The 19,373-nt window shown below is 43.8% G+C and overlaps 1 long non-coding RNA gene across 1 annotated transcript; it reads right to left on the reverse strand.

The window, feature by feature from the left end:
• Positions 1-15,441: 15,441 nt before the first annotated feature.
• LOC141634255 (uncharacterized) lies at positions 15,442-16,163 on the reverse strand. The gene is made up of 3 exons (XR_012539002.1): positions 16,012-16,163; positions 15,830-15,922; positions 15,442-15,725 (listed from the first exon to the last, which is right to left on the reverse strand). It is a non-coding gene; the product is annotated as an uncharacterized LOC141634255 (long non-coding RNA).
• Positions 16,164-19,373: the final 3,210 nt, after the last annotated feature.

The raw sequence follows: 19,373 nt of genomic DNA on the forward strand, positions 1-19,373 counted from the left end.
AAGTTGTTTTAGTAGTTGTGGGCGAACTTCGGGACGAAGTTCATTTTAAGTGGGGAAGACTGTAATACCCCGTAATTTAATAATAATTAATGAGAATAGTTTTTGTAATTTAAATAATTAATTAATGGAACTTCTAATAATGGTTGCGAGAAAGACGTTAATTAAATAATAAAATAAGTAAACAAGTTGGGAATTGGGTTTAGCTAGTAATAAGTCTTGGGCCGTGTGTTGTGAATAAATGGGTTGATTATATTAGTCCTAGTATGAGAGTAGTCGGGATTTAAAGCGGGATTTAATACTAAAATAATAAGTATAATAATATGGTAATTCCTAATAATAATTAGAAAAGACAATAGTTTTCTAATTGACCTCATATAATCTCTAAATTTAGACTATAAATACTTAATAAATCTGAAAAGTAATTAATAAAAGAAGAGGAAGGAGATTTAGAAGATGGAAGTGGCAATTAACGATAAAAGATAAGACCGTCTTACAATTTAATGTATTGACTTTGTAACTTATGTATCTCGTAAACTAGACCACCATATGACTAGGTTGGACCGTGACCTTGGCCGTGGGACACCAGGGGGTGACCGGAACCACGTTGGACCACCGTTGACCGGCTGGGACGGGGGTGTTTGACCGGAGTTTGTGGTGGTGTTTGTTGGGTTAAACTAATAGAAAAGGCTCGGTTTTGACCCTACTTCGACTGAGATGGACCTGACCTGGGTTAGGGTTGGTACCACTGGGAAGAGTCGACCTTTATGGGTGGTTGTGGGTGGCCGTAGGTGGTGGTTGTGCGGTGGTTGCCGAGGAAGGGAATACGAGTTCTTACCTGGGCATGACTCGTGTGGGACCAACCTGGGGTGGCTAGGGTTCAGGTGGGGTTGTCGGCATATGGGTAGGTGTTAGGGTGGATAAAGGCGGCTGCTTGGTGGTTTTGGTGGCCGGAATGCGTAGAACAGGGGAGTGAGGGTGTCGTTTTGTTACTGTCGGGTTTAGAGGGGTAGTTAGGGCGTGAGTGTTGAGGGTTGTGGGGGCGGTTTGGCCTGTGGTTAAGGGTTGCTGGTTGTGCTGGGTACGATGGAGGATGATGGTGACCTTTAGTGGTGGTGGTGGTAGTCGTAGGCAATGGTTTAACCGTGGAGTTTGTATAAGTCGGGTTTTCGGTAATTAATGATGTTCGTGAGTGAGGTTGCTAGGGCGTAAGGTTGTGAGTTGTAGGGGACGTTTGGGCTAGTGTTTGGTGGCTGTCGGGGGTTGTCGTGTTACAAGCTGGTGGTGACGGGTTGGGTGGTGTGAGTGGTGGTCTAGTGGTGTGGGAATGGTCGAGGTTAAAGAGGGTGGTTAAACACGGTTTTAAAACATGTTGTGGGGTGTGTTGTGTTGACGTGGGTATAATATGGCGGGATTAATACAAATTATTGGGTGGACGGGTTATTTTATTAAAACGAAATTTATAATTATACGAGATTATAATTAAAATACTTAATTAATTAATTTATAATTAAAGGTACTATTTGAATAAAGTAAATAATTAAGTAATTATAAATATATTATTTATTTATAGGTGACGGATTTGTTGAACGGGTTTATTGAAGGATATTTTTGGTAGATTGCACTAATTGGATTTGCTTGTTAGGTAGGAATTTCCTACTCAACTCGATTTTATTGTTCAGTGAATGAATATTTAAATGTGACGATATATGAGGTGAAGGTTAATATTGTGATTTATTGGAAATAGAGTAATTGTTTAAATGTTGGTTGAGCAGTAGGACGAGATTGTCATTGAGTATTTGATTGTTGGAGAGTTGATTATTTAGTTGAGCATAACACGGAGGGTGTTACTGCCAGTTGTGCATAGCGAGCAATCGTTACTGCCAGATGAGCATAGTAAGTAATTACTACTGCCAGAGACAGTTGTGCATAGTAAGTAATTATTACTGCCAGGTGAGCATGGTACGCAAGTACTACTGCCAGTTGAGCATAGCACGGTGTTAAGGGAGTTGTGCTACTGCCAGTGACGTAAGTGAATTATACGGATGAAGTGATGAGAATTTGAAGAATGTTTATTTTGGTTGGATTATTATTATTGTTGTTTAGTTTATTCCTACTCAACCTCGCGGTTGACTGTGTATTCATGAACACCTGCGGTGAACTATAATGAGGAGCAGATTTGACAGGTACTAAAGATTAGCTGACTTGGGAGCTATGGGATGCGTGAGGACTTGGCCAATCTATCTAGAAGTCTAGATCACATATATAGTTATATCACTTATTTATTTTTCCGCTGCGAGTTGTATTTATTTTTATATTAAGTTTTAGTTGATCTAAATTGTAAAACATATGTAATCATTAAAGTGTTTATTTAAAGTACTTTGGTGAGGTTGACTTTGTTATCTACTACCTCGGGAAACCGGGATGGCAACAGTCCTATTTATTTGGGAATGTCTAGCTAGAGGCTCCCGAATAAATGGGGGTGTTACACAACTCCTCTCTCGAACCTCTCCACACTCCAATACAATGGTGCACCCTTACTATTCCCCTCCTGCCACCACCTCATCCGTCTGTCCAGCCCACTACTACAGCCCCTGCCGAGCCACCCCCAAACCTGACACCCCCTACCTCGCCACCTGTAGATACCACATTTCTGCACCTCTCGCAAACCACCCGGTGATGATTGGGCCGCATGTTTGGTACGCGGAACGATTTGTGACAATTCATAAGTTTATCGTCAAGTGATTGCTCAAATATTAATGTCTACCTCTTAGTTGTCATCTACGCGCCGATACGGTCGTTTTGACAGTAATTAGAGTACATTTGGAGTCCGAGCCTAAAACCGTTTCCATTTTCTGATAATCGTTCAATCCCGAGTCGGAATGTTCTGGAATGTTCCGGATATTTCTATTCCATATTTTATAAATAAATATTTCACAATCTTAATATTTTGGAAAACAATTTCCCGTAATATTCATATAAAGTATTAAGGAAAACCAAATTATTCCGTCCTTCCATAACTCAAACACGGAAATCTTTCTTCCGCAGGAGGAAACCACTTTGGAACAGACGCAGCAGGTGATGCGCATCTTCCAAGAGACGCATTGACTGCTGCGCCTCTTCCCAGGTCCTATTCTGCGTAATTTTCGTATCTTTTTCATATCTTTCCGAGATTCACTTCCAAAGAGTCTCCGAAACCCTATTTCCTCCACGTGATTAGTATAAATAGGAGCCTTCGCTCCTCATATTTCTCACGCGAGTGTCCGCCCTTCTCTTCTCCCTTTGCATTCTAGACTTTTGTTCTTACTTTTTGGCGTCTACGTGCTTGATCTTTCAACCACGTAAGCTCGGATCCTTCTGAGTACCAGCCTCGTTTGCATGACCGACCAACTTGACCAACTACACATCAATCAACTTAATTAATCTAATCGTTTTCCTCTTAAGAGGGCACTTTCTTTGTATTCGCGTCGAGCATCACTAATCGATATCTTAGTCCTTCTCGTTTCGTCAACATGTAAGTCTGAGGGTGTAAATCTCTCTTTTATTGTATTTTAATTATTGTATCACAATTGTAAGGTTTACGTCGAAAATACCTCTTAAAACCGATTTCTAAACCGTGCTTTAAAATCTCTTTTTACGGATTTCCAGAAGACTAACCGTCGAGAAAGGACGCAAGAATCGCCGCGCCTCTTCGAAGGAGCGCGAGTTCTGCTGCGCCTCTTCGTGAGGTCAAGCCGCAGCCTCGCTTCCTTTCTTCTTCCTTCGTCCTCTGTAATTCGTCAAAGTTTATTTGTTCCGTTTGTTTTCTTTAATTCTTCGTCATAATAGTCTAATAATTTCACATGTATATTATTCGTCATCATTAACATATTTAATTCGTCATTAAATCCGACTTAAATTCCTTATAATCTCATATTTGCGGGTTTTCGTCATTAAATTCAATCCGGGTTGTAGAAGTTCGATTTGTTCATATCGAGTTTCTGGAATTCGTCTTTGATATATTTTTAATCTGTCTTTTGTCACATTCATCGCATGTTCATCATTAATTCGTCATTAATTCATCATGTTTAGTCTAATTAATTTGTTTTGTTCACCATGTCACTAATCAATCATTAATCATGTAATTAATCCGTCTTATCTCCGTCTCATCCATGTTTATCGTTTTTATGACCCATTAATCGCATGTAATTAACCTACTAATCACTTCCATCCGAGTAAATAAATTAATCCATCGTCAAATTCACCAATGAGTATTAACAACACGCAATTCCGGCTTCACATCTAGAATTCAGGTCAGGAACAGACGCGGCGTCTGCTGCGCCTATTCCAAAGGACGCAGCTCTGCTGCGCCTGTTCCGGGTTGAATTCTGTCCCTGAACTCCGTGGTTGCCTTGACTTAGTTTAATTAGTTTATGTATAATTAACTACTAATCGTATTATCACCTTCTGATTTGTTCGTAATTTTTATTCCTTTATTCTTGTTTCTCAAAACATCCGTTTTAAAGGTATTTTCGACCTAAATCGCCTAATCCAATGTAATTATTGTAATTCTTTTATTGTAATTTTCCTTTGTTATATTTATCATTATTTCTTGTATCATTTGAATGTTTTCACATGTAATTGAACATTAAATCCTACTTCGACCCAATTGTTTGCTAATTACTTGTTCACCGACTTAGTATTAATTCTCACATGCTAGGATTAAAACTTGGATGTTGCTTTGAATGCATACAATCGACGATATATCGAGTACGAATAACTTCCCTAATCATTAGTAGAGGCCGCTATCGAGGCGGGCGGGATTAGGTGTTCGATCAAAAGAGCTTCCTAATACGTACCCTCACCCCTTACTCCAGATCTCCGTGAACACCCGTGTTCATTGGCATCCACGAGAGTCATTCTAGACATAGAATGCTAAGGGTAACGATTGCTTAGTGTTCATGTCACTACTATGTGTCTTGACATGACACGAGGTATTCGAACGGTTCCAATTTCCCATAAAAATTGGTGGCGACTCCAACAAAAATGCAAACGCTTGTTTCTCCTCTCTCCCAAGCGCCCCCGTGGGCCCCCCGCTGTCCACGCTTTGGCGACTCCGCTGGGGATAATACACTTACGTGTAGCTAAGGGTGAAACTTGAACAAGGTTAGGGAATAGTTTGTACAAGACAATTGTCGGTTTTCATAACTCGGTCTTCCTAGACCGTTTTATTCGGCCTTCCTAGGCCCAACCCAACCTATTCGACCAATCGTCCCGTCTAAACGGTCCTAATTCCTATTTGGGCCTAAGAATGGATAGCGATTGACGTCATCCATACCATGATGCTTACTCTTGTTTGTGTCAAGGGCCTTCACTACTTGAGGAAATGGACTAGGAATCGGCCTTACTCTTGTTTGGTACGAGCCTCTCCACAGACTTCGGGTTTGATGGTTCGGTATGGCAACCCACCCTTTAAACCAAAACCCTCTTAAACGCACTCAGCATCCCGTTATAGTGCTTGTATAAATACTTGTACATTACATGATTACCATGTTCTAAACAAAACCATGACGATTTCTCAAAAATCAAAACCCCTTTTCTTAATAAAAAATTTTGAAATAGGCCATTTGATTAGCGCAAAATCCAGTCGAAACTCTGTCCGTTTGTCAAGTCAAAATTCGGGCCACAAGCCCATTTCAAAACCTCACTTCGAGTCCACTCCTACAACTACACTATAGTTGACTAGGATACACATTTTCAAAATCTTTGTCTTTCTTCAAAACTTACTCAACACAAGTGGCACACACCCACTTCACGAGTAAAAACATTTCTTCTTTTAGCAAGCGTGTTAGAATGGTCGATCGTGTTTTGATTCGTCATCGATCTCTTATCCAGTTTTCAAGATGCCTGGATCCAGCGAAACAAACCTCAACCAACTTCAAGATGGTAATGATCGAATCCTAGCCGCGCTAGCCCGTATCCAAGATACCCAAGACCAAGTCCATGATCGCTTTGAGATCATCGAGGGTCGGATCTATGCCGTAGAGGGAAGGTTAACTCCCCACGAAAGTAAAGTAATAGGTGACTCCGAGAATGAATCCAGGGATGAAAATCCTCTCATGGGGATGACTGTAGCTGAGAAAAGACTCCAATACTTAGAGGAGCAATTGATGTACCTTAAGGGGGATGACATTTTTAGAGAGAATAACCGCAAGTATGAGGCCGTCGATGCCAAATTACCAACCAACTTCAATATGACGGATATCCCTAAATTCAAGGGTCATGAGAACCCTTTGAACCACATCCGTGCTTTCAAGGATTACATGTCTATCAAAGGCATCAAACCCGAGATGTTCTTAAGGATCTTTCCTTCATCTCTTGACACTATCCCAAAGCAATGGTTCTACTCTCTAGATCATAAGAGGGTCGCTACTTGGGAAGATGCTGCAATCGAGTTTTCTAAACAATATGCGGATAATGCCGAGATCCAAGTTAACATGCGCACTCTAGAGGTTCGTACCCAAAATAAAAAAGAAGGATTCACCGACTTCCTAAGTAGGTGGAGGAAGACTAGTACCCAACTAGTTGAACGTCCGGATGAGGCTACCCTTGTGGAGAAGTTCGTGGATAATCTCAAACTCATTTATGCCAACCAATTGAGATACCAAAACATCAAAAGTTTCAAGGACTTAACCGTACTAGGGACAAGGATTGAAGATGATATCCGTAAAGGACTCTTGTCCAAAACAGTAGGTCGAGGATATCAAGGCTCAACAAGCCGTTCATACGGCTATACTAGCAAGACAGATGAAGTTAACCTTCTTGAGTCATCCAAGAAAACTACCACACCAAGGAAATTCACAAATCTTGGGGACACTTACGCCAATGCTCTAAAAAGGCTAATGAAGCAAGGCAAACTCCAACCCATTGGACCTACTCCCGAACCCGAAAGGAAATCTAAGTTCTGGGACGAGAACTCATACTGTGAATACCATAGGGGCAAGGGACATGACATAGAAAAGTGCTACAAGTTGAAAAATGTACTTCAAGACATGATTGAAGATGGTCGATTGCCAATACCGCCGGGAGGTAAACCCAACAACACTCAGAATCCTCTTGGAGTTCTAGTGATCACAAGTGATGAATCTACGTTAGATTGTTCACACCTCATTTCTCCAATCGAAAATGAAATCTATGCAATCGAAAATGAAGGTTTCTACTCTACCATCTCCCCTACTATTTCCGACTTCATCACATGGGCAAGGAGTGTGGATAAGCAAGTTTGGGAATTAGAAAATGTGGTGACAACTGCTCGTGATCCTAATGCGACACCTAAAGAGCATGTGCCACTAGTCTTCTCTCAAAATGCTACTATGCAAGAAATAGTCGCTGTGGTAGATAAATTAGTTGACCAAATCATACGACTAGAAGATGAAATCGTGAGAATGAGAAGACTAGCTACAATAAATGGAGTTTGGGCCGACGATGACGAGGACGAGTATCTCATTGAAAACTCCCTAGTCAAAGAAATAGTCCAAAATGGCGATGATCAAGATGTGGACCACCTAACTCGTTCGGGTCGCCCATATCAAAACACTACTCAAAATGGTCCAACCAACATTGTCACACCAAATGATAACGAAGATGACTCCACTGATCATTTGCTCAAGCAATTACAGAAGACAAAGGCTGATCTTTCAGTCTGGCAATTAGTAGCAAGCTCGTTCCCACATCGCCAAGCTTTACTGCAAGCCTTGGCCAAGCTAAATGTAGCACATAACTCAACACCCGAAGATGTATTCAACTTGGTCTTCCAAGAATCACCAAAGCTAAGTAATCCTATTACTTTCTCAGACGAAGATCTACCGCCTTTCGGCGCTAGTCACAACTTGGCTCTCTACATCACTGTCATTTGTCTAAAGAAAAATGTGCCAATGACCTTGGTAGATGATGGCTCTGCGGTCAACGTCATACCCCTCAAAACGGCATACAAACTAGGCATGAAAGAGTCGGATTGGACCCCTACCAATCAAGGTGTTCACGCATATGATGGTACGCGACGAAAGGTTGCAGGACTCATTAATCTAACCATAGCCACAGGACCAATTGAGCGAAAGGTTAACTTCCAAATAGTGGACATCGAAGCTTCCTTCAACATACTTCTAGGAAGACCTTGGATTCACGCTTCCAAAGCAGTGACATCAACCCTTCATCAAAAGATCAAGATTCCACTAAATGGCAAAGTAGTGACGATCACTTCGTCACCCATCAAATCAATAATCGAAAAGAAGTCAAATAATCAAGTCCTCGCAGATCCAGTATATGAGCTTGGGGCTTCCAAAGCATAAGCGTCATAGAAAGTGAACTGGCACCCTTGTACTACGATCCCTACTCGAACTTGGTGGTCAACCACATACTCAAAACCCAAGGATACTTCCCTGGAATGCCTTTGAACCCTATCCTAAGAAATACCTTCGCACCATATAAGGAAGGCAACTAAAAAAGGATACAACTTGGACTAGGGTACAAACCCATTAAAGAGGAGGTTCTCAAGATGCTTGCTCAAGTTCAGAACCGTAAGTACACAGGAGTCCAAATGCGACCCTATCTCCCCACCTTAAATGGGTACTTTGTTAAGGAGGGAAGCCTGGAACTCTTTCACGGATTTCCCGAGCCTTGGCATTATCTCGAGAGGAAGCTAGCCGTAATCGAGATCTTTCACGATTACTACTTCATTCCTCCATAAACGGTTCCTACCGTCAAAACCCGTCAAGCACCTTGCTTAGACGAACAAGCTGTTATCTTGTTGTTCGGAGAAGATCGATTTGTTAGAGCCGCGCAGGATGAGATCATTACCATGATACTTCAAGACGACAACTTCAACCCTACCGCGTTAATCACAGAAACAAGCACAAATCAGCAGAAAGGATGGAGAAAATCGATCAAGTGGACCAACAATCAAGGAAAACTCTTCAAGCTCACCACTGGAGAAGGAGAGATGTTCAAAGGAGAACCAGAAGACGACGAGTTCGAGTCGGAGTCGGAGTCAGAGTCGGAGTCTAGAGAAGTCACTAGGAAATCTCCTCCTGTCGTCATCCCCGTCCCCTTCGTTTCTCCTAGCTTAGCCTCGAGTAGTCACAGTAGTTCGGGAAATGCCCCAACCACTGTCCCTTTGCCGCCACTAACCATGAATCAGTTGACTTCTTTGTTTCAACTTTACTCAAACTTTAATATGAATAAATCAGGTTCTGCTTACTCTTTGTGTTATCTTGATTGCAATTCTGTTTACGATGATACTGAGGATGACCAAGACCCAGACTCGATCGAAATACCTCCCTACGTAGACAAAGAAATACTACAGGAAGGGGAAGGGGGACCAGTAATAGATGACACCGAACCCATCAATGTAGGAACCGAACTAGAACCCCAAGAACTTAGGATAGGGACTATCTTGAGCTCTACCGAAAGGGCCGACTTCATAGACCTCCTAAACGAGTTCAAAGATGTTTTCGCTTGGTCCTACAAAGACATGCCAGGGATCGACAGGGATATCGCCGAGCATAGGATTCCGATAAAGCCAGGTTTCAAACCTGTGAAACAGAAGCTTCGCCGAATGAGAACGGAATGGGCTCTCAAGATTAAGGAAGAAGTTGATAAGCAATTCAAGGCCGGGTTCATCAAAGTTTCCGAGTATTCTGACTGGGTAGCCAACATAGTACCTGTACCCAAAAAGGATGGGAGAGTCCGTGTTTGTGTTGATTTTAGGGATCTAAACAAAGCAAGTCCTAAAGATGATTTCCCTCTACCACACATCGACATACTTTGGTGGACAATCTGCACCACGCATTCGTCCTTCATGGATGGATACGCGGGTTATAATCAAATCAAAATGGCCATGGAAGATATGCATAAGACCGCCTTTGTCACTCAATGGGGAACCTACTGCTATACAGTGATGCCGTTTGGATTGATCAACGCCGGAGCTACATATCAACGCACCGCAACTACACTCTTACATGATATGATGCACAAAGAAGTTGAGGTATACGTAGACGACATGATCGTCAAGTCCAAAGATAGAGAGGGGCATATTGCGAACCTTCGCAAATTTTTCGCAAGACTACGAAAGTACAACATGAGGCTCAATCCTCAGAAGTGCACATTCGGGGTACCGTCTGGCAAACTCCTGGGATATGTCGTTAGTCAAAGAGGTATAGAAATAGACCCTTCCAAGATCAAGGCTCTGATCGAAATGCCGCAACCACAAACAGAAAAAGAAGTCAGAGGATTCCTGGGAAAAGTGCAATATATAAGTCGATTCATATCGAAACTTACAATGATTTGTGAGCCTATCTTCAAGAAGCTCAAGAAGACAGACCACACCATGTGGGATGATGATTGTCAAAAGGCATTTGACAAAATAAAGGAGATATTGGCCAAACCGCCAGTGCTCATGCCACCTCAACAAGATAAACCTCTTGGTTTATATCTCACGGTAACTGAAACCGCCATGGGTGCCATGCTAGCTCAAACTGTAGGAAATGAAGAAAGGGCTATCTGCTACCTTAGTAAGAAGTTCTTGGAGTACGAGTGTAAATATTCACAACTCGAAAAAACATGCCTCGCTCTTGTGTGGGCAACGAAGAAGCTACGCCATTACATGCTTAGCTACTCCGTCAAAATATACTCCAAAATGGATCCAGTCAAATACCTCTTTGAAAAACCCGTCCTCAACGGACGCCTAGCAAGATGGACTTTGATGCTCTCAGAATTCGATCTCAAATACGTGCCTCTGAAAGTAATAAAAGGTCGCGCCGTTGCCGAATTCTTTGCAGAGAATCCCATCGACGATGCACAAATAATAGATACTTGGTCATTTCCAGACGAGGACATACTCCAAACTATTGTAGACTCCTGGGACCTTTACTTTGATGGAGCGTCAAACTTAAGAGGATTTGGAATAGGAGTGTTGCTCATTTCTCCTGAAGGCGAGCATACACCAATCTCTGTCAAACTCGACTTCGAGGTGACAAATAACGCCGAGAATCGAAGCTTGTCTCATTGGACCGCAAGCGATGAGCTTAGGCATTAAAAATATTCGCGTGCATGGGGATTCATCCCTAATCATCAACCAAATTACAGGATCTTGGAAAATCCGAAGCGAAAGCCTCGCACCTTATCAGGCTAGAATAGACCAAGTTACTCAATTCTTTGATCACGTAACCTATCTACACCTACCTCGAGAGGAAAATCAATTTGCAGATGCTCTTGCAAAACTCGCATCTTTGATTAATATGCCAGATGACATGATGGAAATGCCTTTATGCATCTCACGACGGTCGGAGCCGGCTTATGTGCATCAAATCACCGATGAAGAGGAGATCGCGCAGGAACCCTGGTTCCAAGCAATCCTGAATTTCAAACTCAATGGTACCTATCCACCGGATATGGACAAGAGGGGACAACGTGCTATACGCCTACTCGCTTCCCAATACATTCTCATGCAAGGAGAGTTATACAAAAGAACACCTCTTGGTGTAATCTTACGTTGCCTTGATCATTCACAGGCGCGCAAGGTGATGGAAGAAGTCCACGACGGAGAATGTGGTCCTCACATGAGTGGGCCCATGATGGCAAAGAAAATCACACGTTTGGGATATTGTTGGACCACAATGGAATCCGATTGCATCAAATATGTAAGACATTGCCACAATTGCCAAATCTTCGGGAATGTACAACATGTCCCTCCTTCATTGCTCTATACGATGACATCTCCTTGGCCATTTTCTGCCTGGGGAATTGACATAATCGGGAAGATAACCCCAGCCGGAACAGGAGGTCACTGTTTCATCCTAGTGGCAATTGACTATTTTACCAAGTGGGTGGAAGCGGCTTCCTACACCAGTCTCACGGCCAAAAATGTGGCAAAGTTCATACAATACAACATCATCTGTCGATACGGTTGCTCGCATGAGATCATTAGTGATAATGGATCCCATTTCCAAGCTGAGACTGAACAATTGCTAGCCAAGTACAAAATTAGGCATCACCATTCTTCACCCTATAGACCACAGACTAATGGTGCGGTAGAGGCAGCAAATAAGAACGTTGTCACAATTCTCAAGAAAATGATTGAGAACTATCGAGATTGGCCAAGCAAGATGCCCTTTGCTCTGTGGGGATATCTTACATCTGTTAGGACGCCCACTGGGGCTACTCCTTTCTATTTGACCTACGGCATGGAGGCTGTACAACCAGTTGAGCTAGAGACACCATCCTTGCGTATCTTACTCGAGAGTCAAATCCCAGAAGCTGATTGGAAAAGGGATAGATATGAAGAACTCATCCTCCTGGATGAACGCAGGCTACGCGCCTTGCATAATGTCCAAACATACCAAGCTCATATCAAACGAGCTTTCAACAAAAGGGTTAAGCCCAGAAACATCAAGGAAGGAGACTTAGTGCTCAAATCGGTTAGAGCTCTTTTACCTGTCGATCCACGGGGAAAATTCAAACCCAATTGGGCCGGACCTTTTCTAGTCAAATCCATACTTCAGGGGGGTGCAGTTAGAATCACAGACCTAGATGGGAATGAGTTCTCCAACCCGACAAACCTTGACCAATTGAAACGGTACTATGCCTAGAATAGGAACAAAAATGCGCCTCGCGTAACCCCACGTGTCGCTCTTGTGGCACTAAATAAATCGGCCCCTGGCCAAGCTGAAATAAGCTAATGTCACTGCGCTCTTGCATTTTGACAAATTTGTCATCCTCATGTCATCAAATAAACTAAATTTTCACCTTCAGAGTAAGCAAAAGCTCATGCTAATTTTCTAAGTTCATTACAAGCTCTTGCTTAGAACAATTATTCTTTTACATTTACTCGAACTACGCGCAAGGGTTTGATTTTATTTTCTAAGTGAATACGTAGGCAATCCTTCACAGGATACAACCCATCATTTTCAAAAATGTAAATAGAAGTACATCTGCATTGCATTTGGAATTCGACAAGAATAATAAATAGAAAATCACAACGGTTTCATAACCATTTAACCTTTTTATTTCATTCATTTTCTAATAATAATAGTACGCTACATAATAAAAATAGAAGAGGCTAGGATTCTAAAAACCCCACCTTTTTTATTACAACAATAATAATAATAATAAATAATAATGAAAGGACTTGGGCTATTCTTCCATCTTCCCCTTGCCCTTGTCATTCTTGTCACACTTCTTGTCACGACCTCGAGCCGGACGCTCTTGCGCCACTTCAGACCTAATCACCAATGGTCTTTCTCGAGGCCTCGACTTCCCATTCTTGCCCACCACCATTTCCGCGACAGGAGAGATCTTCGGTTTCTTCGAAGGATGAATAACTCGAAGCCCGACTTCTTCTTCTCCTTCTGTCAGATGCTTCTCTTTCTCTTTCTCTACCTCGCGCACCTTGTAGTCCACAGGCTCGCGCTTCCTCAATCTCTCGCGTTCTTCAAGAGTCGTAGCCCTCCTCCATCGCAGATAAGAATCCGACACCCATAAGGCATTAGCGGAGAAATTCAAGAACCACGTGTTTCTTTGGGCCCATTTAATGGTTCATTCCCTCCGGCTATCAGTGGTAAGTGTCACAGCGGTCTGCGCAACGGTATCCAGCTTCGGGATCATCTACTTCATTCCGATTTGTCTCATCAATCTTTCCGGGAAGATGCACACCATGAATTCCAGGCCAGGAATGCGCACGGACCTAGTAGGATCCAAAGAAGACACTCCAGTGACGGATTTGAGGTGCCACCACGGTACGACCCACCTAATCAAAGGACCATCCTCACTTTTCAGCTTATTCTTCCAGTAATCACAGACCCGAGTGAAGTCCACCATGTACAACCTCGTCCTCATCGCAATCGAGCGGGCATGGTAAGAAGGAACATGGACTGGGGGCTCGATCAATCGAAGCCGTTCCATAAGCCAAACCTAACAAAAGTGGGTATTAGACATAACAAAAAAAAAAAAGAAACGAAAAAAAAGAGAACAAAAAGAAAGTGTTGTTTTACCTGCAAGATGACGGGACTCCCCAAATACGGTAGGTCGCGGTTGGATTTCCTATTATCCAAGCCCAACAAGATCTCTCCTAAGCATAAACAAGCTGGGCTCCTGCGCAGCTCCATTTGCTCAACAAGGACCAGAAGACGGGGATCACCTCTCAAGTCTTCATCAACATGCCCTTGGAAGACATACGCATGCAAAAGGCAAAACCCAAATGCCCTCCGCCTAGCATCATGAGAAACGGTGGGGTCGGCCCTATTTATGAATCGGTCTATGAAGTCCAGCATTCTCACTCCTTTCGAGGTAACTAGACAGTCTACCTCAAGTCTAGTCAACCCAAGCAAATCTCTAAATTTTCTCTTGTACCCTTGCGAAGTAGAAGGAATGGCAGGCAAATGTTCGGGATCCCACCCACCAACCGCAGCAATTTCTTCAGGAAATGGGCAAATGTCGCCTCCAGGGAACGCAAAAACGTGATAATTCGGGTCCCAATAATCAAGACAAGCATCCAAGAACGGTTTAACAACCTTGATTAGCCTCAAACTCAACAATGATCCAAGGTTATAGGCACCCATATCATATTTTTCTGTGTTCGAAAATTCGTTGATCCATTCCTTCAAGCGAATCTCCAAAGTATTCATGATGAAAAGTTTCTTTTGAGAATTTTATGTAATAAGACGAAGAAGAGACGGAAGAATTATGTGAATAAAAGCTTCATCCGCGTTTCTATTTATACTAAGTTCTGTTTCCAAATATCCGTCAGAACAGGACACCTTGGGAACAGTAGACTCCGCGCGCCTCTTCAAAGGGACGCGCTCTGCTGCGCCTCTTCCTCAGCTTCACTTCTGTGATTTTCCGCGTTGGATCTTTCCTAATTCCACGACGAATAATTTCCTATTCCTACGGGTTATTATTTTGGTAAATACGTGAAAATTACCATATTTCAGGTTTCCTAATTCCGCAAGGCAAAAATTTCGAAGCGACATCGACATTTTCGCCATTTTATCACACGTGCACATTTTCATTTTAGGAAATAATTTTCATTTTCATTTTAGGAAATGATTTTTTTGTTTTAATTCATTTACAATTCTCATTTAATTCATTTATTTTAGAAAATAATTTCCAATTTAACGAATTTCAACATTTATATACTAATTTCAATTTTTTAATTCCATTTCTACATTTCTAACTAATAGAGTTCTATTTTTTTCTTTTTTTTAGGGGTAACCCTCCCTACCGTCCGGTCATTTCCAGCAAAAATTTTGCATTTTTGCATTTCTTTCGAGTCTTTCACTTCGCGCTAATTAAGGCCATATGTATGAATGTTTTGCGTGATTTCTATGTAAATTTCGGCAGCATGACGGCGTAAACCGTCATCTACCAAACTTGTTCAAAGCTAACCTGCAGATACAAGCAACACAACCCAGCAGCAAAGGCTCTCAGGCCATCTTATATACACCAAACAAGGAAATGTACAGCAAACTGGGGGCTCTCGCCCCAAACAAAAGTCCAAAAATGTCCAAAATCAAGGTCCAAAATGTACAAGTGTGCAAGTCTACAAAAACAAAGCAAAGCTACTACTGGTCGCCCTCCAGATCCGCAACTCTTGCCGCAAGAGCAGCAATCTCGGTGTCCCGAACCTCGAGCTCCCTCAACAAGCGAGCTGTCTCCTCCCGAGACTGGGTCAACTCTTGCTCCAGCTCGCGGTCCCCCTGTAAACAACAACAAAATTGGCTCATGTCAATCATGTCAAATCAGTCCAAACAATTACAAAGGAATTAAAAATCAAAAAATGAAACAAGTATAGGGTTCATACCTGACGACCTCGACCGCCAACAAGTGCCTCGACGGCAGTAGCTCGCAGCCGATTGGCCACCCTCCATAGCGCCACGAACCGAGACGGCGCAACCTGCATTTTCAAAAGGAACTTCTCAATAAAATTAATAAAGTTCAATCAAACGTGTTCTTACACAAAAATTATACAAGTCAGAGGCTCACCCTCCGAATCAGATGCTGCCAGTCGTCCAGGCCAGCATCCGTCACAGTCACGTCAAAGTCACGCAGCTCGGAGATCGTCGTCCCCCCGGTCGCGTCAGTGTACTCAAGGGTCTCGGGGTACTCTGGGGGCTCGATGCCCGCCGCCTCAACCTCTTGTGAAGCCAAATGTTTCTCATTAATCGATGATCTTTCATCATAAGTTCTCAAACAATCAAGTAAAGAAGAAGAGTAAAGATGCTCACCACTACCGGCCAGTACGCCAACCTCCCGTAGAGGAACGCCGAGTAGTCCTCGCCAGGAAGAAGGGGAGCGTCACCACCGACGCCAGCCAAGTCAGCCTCCCTCTCTGCCTCAGAAGGCTCCCTGAACATCATCCTAGGAGGATCGATGGGAACCGTCAACACGTCCCGAGAGCACTGACGAGCCAAGCGCTCGCCCAAGTACCACACATGACCCATCGACATCCTCAGCAGCAGCCGGCTCGAGCTCCTGGGTCGAAGGACCTCAGCCACAAAAGGAGGCGCTCCGGCGTACTCCGACCAAGGTCTGGGCACCCACTATGATAAGACAAACAAGGATCATTCCTATGATCGATTAAAAACACTGAAGAAGCGAATGAATATAAGTGAGATGCTTACGCTGTCCAGCTGAAGAGCGTTCACGTCCCGCCGGTAAACGATGTGAGAGGAACGCTTGCTCCTCGTCCTACACATCACCCAATCCCTCACAACGGGATATGCCCTCTCCAGCGGCTCCGTCCTCTTGGGCGCGAGGCCCAGGAAGTAGGAGTACACCCACGCCTGTGAAACAAGATAGTCAATAACAATCATTCGTGATTTGATAAAGAAAGGAATTCATTTCAAGCCTCAATGAAGGTTCATACCTCCAGCAGTAGTCCAGGTCCGACAGCACCAGGAGAAGTCCCCTTCTCTATCAACTCCGGACGAACCATGGCCCGCATGAAGCGAATGAGGACCGCAAAGCCAGCAGTGACCCAGTCCCAACGCCCTAGGGAGCTCAAGTCAGAAAGGAAGGGAAGAAGCTTCGTCGACAGCCTCTCTCCCTTGTCTCCGAGGTAAATGGAAGACAGAAACCACCAGAGCCACAGACGAGCCCTCTACTCAGCTGTACAGGGAGGAGGAGCCGTCTCCCTCTCATCAATCATCACCAGCGCCGGGATCTTTCCCACAAAGTAGTCTCGAACGTAGGAGCTGGGCACCAAGCCCGGCACTGTGATGGCCTTCGGCGACAAGTTCCAGCCGATCAGTCTCCTCGCCTCGGCCGAGTCCGCCCTCATGGCAATCTCTGGCCACTCCACCTCCTCGGTCCCACACGGCAGACCTGAAATCATGCCGTAGTCCTCCAGAGTGACTCCCACCTCACCGAAAGGCATGTGAAACGTGGAAGTCGTATCCCAGAATCGGTCCAAGAAAGCGCGGACCAGGCTAAGGTTAGCCCGCAGCTTCCTCTTCGCGATATCCCTCCAGGCCTGCACCAAAGAACCGAACGCTCCGCGCTCGATCATGGCGCGCTCCTCTGTCGACAGCCGCTCATAGCACTCCATCACTGTCGTATAGCCCGAGAACGACCTGATGTTCCCGGCCTCCTATTGTGATTTGAAACAAAAGCTATCTTTAGTTTTGAATGAAAATTGGAAAAGATATGAGCAAATGAAACGAGAGAAGATGAGTGATGAGTAATGAATTCCTATTTACCAAACTCTTCACCGTCCTGTAGGACAGGTGACCCTCGGCAGCCCACAGCAGGTGCCAACTCTCCCAAGTCTCAGCCCACGCAGGAGCTCCTCTCAGCTGACGACCTCCTCGTCCGACGTTGGCCCGCCTCGGGGCCTCCTCCTCCTCAACAGCCTCCTCCTCGTGGACCTCGTCCCCAGCAGCCATCACCGCGGCGGTGAAGGCCTGCTCCAAAGCCTCCTCTACAACAGCAGCGTCTATCTCCATGGGAGTCCTCCCAGAAGTAGAAGCCTCATCACCTGCAGCATTAAAGCAAATTTAGGTCGCGTCGCATGACGACAAGCCTTGGTTAAGGGATTTTCGAGCCTTCGGAAGCCCTGAAACCGCTCTTTTCTCGCCGTCTTTGGCCATACTCTCACCAACCCGATCACTCATGTGGTAATATGGGTCAAGTCAAGCCTAATTTGAAGCCTAGTTCCGGGTTCGAGTCGAAATTTCGGCAGCATTTCGTTATAATGGCGATTATGCCTTAGAAAGTGTCCTGAAAAAGCTGTCACAAACCAAAATTCCGAGATGATAGAAAGTTTACCCATCATCCAAGGGTCCCAAATATCAAGTTTCAACGCAAATGGGCAATCCTAAGACTATTTTCGAAGCAATTTACGGTTCAGATGTGAAACCGTCTCGAATTTCACTCAAAGGCTAAAAAACTCAACGAAAATTTGAAACAAATACATGGTTGTGTTCCTTATACTACCAATTACCCATTTCTAGTGTCAATTTGACAAAGCAAATGCATTTGGGGGAAAAGCCTCAAATTTTCGATCAATTGGGTTGAAAACCCTAATTTTTCGATCCAAAATTCGACAAATGGAAGATTAATGCAAGAATGAGACACATGCCTCGATTAGTCATGATTAATGCAAGCTTTTGGATCAAACCTTGGCGGAAATAGTGAAGATTTGAGAGAGAAATGTGTGAATTATGTTTCGAACAAATGATTGCAACCCTTCTGATTATCGCGTTTTTATGCAGAATAGACACTTTGGGGAATGGACGCAGCAGGCGCTGCGCCTCTTCCAAGAGACGCAGCTCTTGCTGCGCCTCTTCCTTGTGTTCCCTCCATACGAATTTTCAAAAATTCGTTATGAGTTCGTTATTTGTGGGCCCAACTTTGGTGCGCCTCTTCCTTGATGCTATTTTATCTTTTTGATCCGTTTAACGATTTTCTTTCGTTCCGGCCCTTATTTTCCAAGCCAGCAGCAGAATATTATATGTTATTTATTGCTTCCAAGACTTTGCTTGTCGAAACGAGCAAGTATTTCTCGACAGGTGTTTCGACACGCCCTCTCTTCATTATCTTGCCCCCAAGCGAGAGTAAGCGGATATACTTTCCCTCTCAAGGCACAGAGATAAAATTCCCGATTACGTTCCCCCATACGAGAGTTCACGACCGACATAGAGATTAACATCTACCTAAACAGATTTCTCCTCAGCAGTTCCCGCCTGTGTCCTGCTACTCCCAATTACTTCTCGAAGACTACCTAAGCAGTTTTCTCTCAGCAGTTCTCGCTTGTGTCCTGCTACTCGCAATCACTTCTCGAAGACTACCCAAGCAGTCTTCTTTCAGCAGTTCCCGTCTGTGTCCTGCTACTCACTTTATTTTAA

This window comes from Silene latifolia, chromosome Y (genome assembly GCF_048544455.1).
Source record: "Silene latifolia isolate original U9 population chromosome Y, ASM4854445v1, whole genome shotgun sequence".
Taxonomy (NCBI): Eukaryota; Viridiplantae; Streptophyta; class Magnoliopsida; order Caryophyllales; family Caryophyllaceae; genus Silene; species Silene latifolia.